This window comes from Eriocheir sinensis, chromosome 69, assembly GCF_024679095.1.
Source record: "Eriocheir sinensis breed Jianghai 21 chromosome 69, ASM2467909v1, whole genome shotgun sequence".
NCBI classification, from domain to species: Eukaryota; Metazoa; Arthropoda; class Malacostraca; order Decapoda; family Varunidae; genus Eriocheir; species Eriocheir sinensis.
This window is the reverse complement of record NC_066577.1, coordinates 5,248,861-5,255,513: the sequence shown is the minus strand read 5'-3', so window position 1 is coordinate 5,255,513 and position 6,653 is coordinate 5,248,861.

The following is a 6,653-nucleotide window of genomic DNA, read 5'->3' as shown; positions in this document are numbered from 1 at the left end:
AAAGAAAAAAGAAGAAAATGAAATAGAAGATGATGAACGAAAAGAAAAAAAGAACAAGAAAAATGGAAATAGAAACAGAAAAAAACAAAAAACAAGAACAAAAGACGAAGAAGAAAGAGAACAGAAGAAAAAAAAAGAAGAAAGATGAGCAAGAACGCGAACAAAAAATATTAGTAATAGCAGCAGTAGTAACAATAATAATAATAATAATAATAATAAAGAACCTCCCTGGGCCAAGACCAAGGAGACTATAGAACAGGAGAGGGGGCCTCTATGGGAGACCGTGGGCGGGTGTTGGTGTATGTCGGTTGCAACAGATGGCGCAGGAGCAGCTTTGTTTACATCCAGGCGCTTCCCCCCCTCCAGACCCACCCCCAACCCCAAGAACCCATCAGCAGTGTTGCAACATGGGATCAAGCAGCAAATGTTGCTACTTTTTTTCTTCAGTCTGGTTATTTCCCATTTTAAATAAAAAAATAAAGGTAGATACATATTAAAATGAACAGTAGGAACTATATATACTGTATATATTTACTAGGTAGATATAGCCTGACTGCATGTCATGAGTAATGCTATTATTGTTATATTATTATACCGCAATTATATTACTTTCTCTGCATATGTGGTTAGATGTGTTTTATGTGTTTAACCTCTCTGTATATATACTGGAATGAACCAAGGAATTGTAGCCCTACTGCCGTTCTTTACAATAAACTATCAATCAATCAATCAATCACTATGTAATCATGTTTTTCTTCCAAACTCATTGTTTTAACACGCACGCTGACTTCCATCAGTAATGATGATATATATTAATTGAGTCATTGGTTTGTAGGGGGAAAGAGTGGGTGAAAATAATTATCTTGGTCTAACTTATACTGTTTATTATAACGCTATTCGCAGCAATATCTTTCTCTGCTCCGATTGCAACGCTGCCTCGTTCAAAAATCATAACACCGCCGCGGCCGCCACGTTTACCAGCCGGAGCCTCAAATCATGTCCCTTTGTGGTGATAAAGAGGACACAGCCTGGTGTGAAGCTACATTTATTACGGAAGGATGCCACCCGGGGTAAGTGATATATATAAATAATGATAATGTGGAAATTCTAATCATTTTCACGCTGACAGCTGTTCTGAACTTGCTAACTGCATGCCTCCCCTCCTCCCGCGGCAAGAGGCCGAATGGCCTACATACGGCAGCTCCAGATTCCCCCCATTATCACCTGTCATCCTCGTCCATGTAGCTATCCAGTCTACTCTTAAAACAAGCTATCGTCCCTCCACTCATGTGATTGCTGAGTCTATTCCGATCCCCCACCACCCTATTACTAAACTAATGCCTGCCTATTTCCCTCCTATATTTATACTTTTCTAATTTAAGTCAATTACTGCATGTTCTATCTTGCCAAACATCTTATGCAAAAGTTAACCAGCATCTCCACTCTTTCATCCCTTACACTGATAAACTCTGGAACAGCCTTCCATTGTCTGCATTTCCTCCTGCCTATAATTTGACCTTCAAGAAGAGTGTATCAAGACTCTACTTTTGTCTGTTTGGGAGTGGTGAGTAGAGGGGCTTTTTTTTCTAGTACGCTTTGTTGCCCTTGAGCTGTCTCCTTTGTTTAAAGAAAATAATAATTAAATAAATGGAAGTTGGCCGCCAATGCTTCCAACACATTTTGGTGCCATATCTACAAGTGGCTGGTGACTGTAAGTATCTCAGCAACCTGCATGCATCTATTCCATTCCTATCATGGTGCATGGAGCAAGCTTCACATAACACTCAGACAGAGACAGTTTAATTATGGTTACATATCAGACTCAGTTTATTGCTCAGTCTATTAGGTGCAGTGCTGTTAATATTGTTAGTGGTAGTATTAGTACAATTAATGTATTTATTTTCATTAATTTATGAATATTTATTTATTATATTCTTAGTGTTTGAAAATTCCAATACAAGTATTAAGATAAACAAAAATATCAGAAATATATTTATACTCATTAATTATTATTGCTTTTCTTATTATTACTTCCTTCAATGTCCTGGCACTTTGACATCTAGTGCTTTTCCGTCTAGCAGCCAAAATTGTGGTCTTTCTGAATGTGTATGCCTTAAGTCTTCATTGGTGTAACTAGCTCTTTAACATAAAAATCTGCATCTCTCTCCCTTCTCACCCAGTTATCCCTGTACATCCTTTCAGTATCCAAAGAATTTTTTATGTATTTTACCGTGTGGACATACTCTTTCCTTCCATGTTCCACTGTCGTATGTTATTCCACATCTAACACAACCACATCCCAACAGATCCGAACACGTCCGATATCATCCAAGAGAATGTGGCAGCTGAAGGGGGAGAGTCCAAGAAAGAGGCCAAAGGTGAAGACATTTAGCCACCCCCCCTGAAGTACATGGCATCATTCAACCCTCTTGGTGAGCTGCAGGAATGTGCTTCCCATTGCAGTGCACCAGCTCCATGTACTGATTTTGGTATGAATACTTCATCTAGTGTTTGTTGATTGTTGTGTTATTAATCTAATTATGACTTCACAAAATAGACTGTGCAAGTCACTTAACACATGCCCTGCTCAACATCACTTTTAAGTTGTAGAATTCCTTCATATGGATGCTGCTTTATGTATTCTGAAATGATTGGATATTGATTGTCTTTACATTTTTTTTTTGTCCATGATCACTGAACCATGTCACGGTATGTCTTTGGGTGCAGATCCAGGAAATGAGTTTTGGGGGGGACGTCAGACTTTTTGCGGGTGGAAGGAGCATTAGCATTACCAATTAGCCATTCTCGGCAGTCCTGGTCTTGAAAAACTGGTGGTGACCTAAATCAATGGGTATAACGGCCTGGACTTTGTGCCAAAGCATTGTTTTAGGAGCTAGTTTTCCTGTATCACTCAGGAACATTGGGGGGGCCTGGGCCCCCCTTTGGATCCACCAATGTAGCTATGTCTTATAATATATATATCTATCCTTTACAGTCTGATGGTGCATCCTTCTAGGTTATCAAGTTTTAGTAGCTACTCATGAGAAGTATTCCTTATAATGATCATTGATTTCCAGATGGTTTGCACTAAAAAATTTAGTGTCGGTAACCAAATAATAATCAGCTGTAGTCAACTCTTGCTTTAAAGAACCAATATGGAGGAGGGGGTGATGTTATATCCAAAATCTTTTACATCTGAAGTATCCAACCTTTTGTGTATAATAAACCTTGTTTGTTACATGAACTTAAAAGTTCACAATTTCCATACATGATTCTTTTTTCCTTGTATTTGATGATTAATCCTGACATGTATTTCCATTATCAGTAGGTAATATATAGTAACAAGACAATAATACACATTATAACAATGTATATATTATAGCCCAATGAGTGCACGAGATCATTTACCTCATCAGTGACGCCAAGTCCGGGAGTCCTTCCTAAATTCTTGCCCAAATTTGTGACACCAAGTATAATAACTAGTTTTAGTGACCATTTGCATCCATTTTTCACTTTGATTAAAAATTGCCTCTCAACAGGGTGTGAACTTGATGGGTTGGAGGAAACTCCATCAAGCTCACCACAATATAGTAAGGAACCTCTTCTTCTCAGTGATAATTTATCCTCTTTAGTTACTATTCCATGTTGCTTTAATCACAACTAATCTGTTGGAAACATTACAGCTTAATAACATACTTCACATCTCTGCATACAAATTGAGTTCAATATTTAACTGTTACACCAGTAGGCTTCATATCTTAAAAAAAAACGTATGTAAAAAGGTTGAAATTTTGAATGATATATTCAAACTCTTTATTATGTTTCAATGGGTGTAGTACATTAGTCGAGTGATCAGCATATGGGTCTTATGTTTTTGATAGCATAGGTTCAAATTTTGCCATTGGCTGGCAATTGATAGTAACAGTAGTGTCCACAGATATCTACCTGTTTCTTGTTTATCCTGTTCCACTTTAAACCATGACTGGCCAATCTTTGAAGAGGTAGCATAACCTTGAAGTGCCACTAACAAACCTTTGTCCATTCTTCTGATGTGATTTTTTTTTTTTTTTTTTTTTTTTTTTTTTTCCACCTGCCTATAGCGCCGGTAGGTTTTCTTCAGGCGCCTGGCGGTCGGCCCAGGCCCGTCATGATGCAGGCAATTTTTTTTTTATAGTGGTGCCATTTAGTATTGGCTCATGCTGCCGCCCAGAACTCATTCTTGATTCACTTGGATGGTTTAGCAGGGCTTAGGTATGACTAACATTGAAGAAACAGGGAATTTTTAGATTTTTAGTGTGGCAACACATTGACAAATGTTTTAGTATGGACTGAACATCAAAGATATATATGGTAAATGGGTGCTTGTAGATCTTGACATTATATCTGTCAAGAGTCTCCAGTTGTATCCTCTCCCCCATCTCCTGAAAATATTACTCTTGTCAGGCAATCTAAGTGAAGCCTTCCATCGAAGCTGGTGTGCAGACATAATGTCAATGCTTAGATTCACTTATAGCACTGACAATAATGCAATTACATACACCTATTTTATTATTTAGAATTGTGATTAATTGTGATTAAATATTTTTCATGTATTTTCAGACATGAAAAGTGAAAATTGCTGCACACAACAGTCTGCCGTCTGCACCGGGAGGCAAGGCAGCTCAAAACCCAGGCTGTTACAACTCCTGGGCAGTTTTTGCCCAGAGCCAGCAATTTTTTAGATCCAATAGGGGTGGATTTTTTCTGAGGTCAGGTTCAACATGCTGCAAGATGCCAAGATCTAAGCCCAGTAGAAGATATGGGTTACAAGAGAGGAGGTTTGCTCTGGCCTTATACTATCAAAGTCCAAATGCTAATAGATTTCTGAGCACAGTATTTCACTTGCCTTCAGTTTCAACACTTCACTCATGACTCAGGGGTATTTCAGTAAATGTTGGCTGGAGCAAACACTCTGACAGCCCTGCAGCAAAGAGCACAGGCTTTGTCAAAAGAAGAGAAACTTCGTGGGATTTGCCATTATTTAGTATTACTCTTGTTACGCCAAGAATTTTTTCCATATACTTTGCCAAATATTGCAAGTAATGCACCATTGTTGGGCTTGCCTGTTATAAATCAGATCTTGTTCAATTAACAAGCTTTGGGTGTCTGCCACTTTCCAGTTGTAATGCAAGGAATCATTTATCTTCCCTGCTATATATCACATGTAATGCACCATTGTTGGTTTTGCCTGTTATAAATCAGATCTTGTTCAGTTAATGCTTTAGGTGTCTGCCACTTTCCAATTCTAATGCAAGGAATCCCTGCCAGATATCGCATGTAATGCACCATTGTTGGTCTTGCCTGTTATAAATCAGGTCTTGTTCGCACAAGTTTTGAATATCTGCCATTGTTTATTTTAGGTGTAATGCTTGGAAGCATTTGTTCTCTTCCAGCCATCAGTATGCAATGCTTTATTGTGATTTTGCCTGTTATATTTAATCTTGTTCAGGTAACAAGCTTTTGGTGTCTGCCTTACCTAATATGTGCTGCAGTGACACTTGGCTTGGTTTCATAATGTAAAATACAGCTTGTAATTTCATCACACTGTGTCTGTCATCACGTGTCTGGCATCATGAATGTGGCTTCCAGGAGTAATCTTGTTTGTATTACAGCATGCAATGTTTTTTCTGCTTTATATGATCTACATAATCCCAGAGGTGTTTTTTTTTTTTTTTTTTTGTCAAAATGTAATGGCAGTTAATATTCTTGACTAATGCCTCATAAACCTTGTGAAAATAATGCTTTTTGAAGGGGAGGGGGGCAGAGAGTGGTTTGTTTGGTTGGCCAGTTCAAGGAGTTTCATATCAAATGATTTTATTACATCCAACTTTAATGTGTGCTAAAAACATATATTTTATTACATCCAACTTTAATGTGTGGTTCCTGCAATAAATGCTACATGTTTACTGATATAGCCCATGAAATACATATCACTCTCTGCCCTGTAATTTGGTGTGTCACATACTGCAGCATAACTTTCCTGCTATTTTTTTACACTGAGTTGCCTTATTTTGTCTCATTTGCTTTTATCATATGTGCCTCCGCTGCATAGTTGTGCCCACTGAGCTCAATATCTTCATGACTATGACACCAAGGTCAGAGCTTGTGAGATCATACCGTGTCCTACATTCCATTTTCACCTCCAGGCTCACCTGTCTCCCAGGACCACCAAGTTATTGCATTCCATTTAAGACAACTCATGTGTTACCTTCTTGATGTCCTCCATCATGTATTTCAGAATGTTTTATGGTGCTTTGCTCTTATATTGATGTGCCTTGCAACATTTTTATATAGTTTTCATTGTATATAACGCACCATTGTTGGTTTTGCCTGTTATAAATCGGGTCATGTTCAGTTAACAAGCTTTGAGTGTCTCCCATTGTTTATTTCAGTTGTAATGATTAGAAGCTTTTGTTCTCTGCCCTGTCAAGCAGTATGCAATGCTTGCCATTATCTGGCACTTGTACAGTTAGTATGATATTTTTGCTCAGCTAAGAGCATGTTGCAAAAGGTAAAGGTACGGTTGGGGGCATACGCTGTAGCAGCACGTGGCCTCAGTGCTCATCTCTGTAACATTGGCCCTTGAGCCTGTGGTGTTAGGGAACCCATTACCC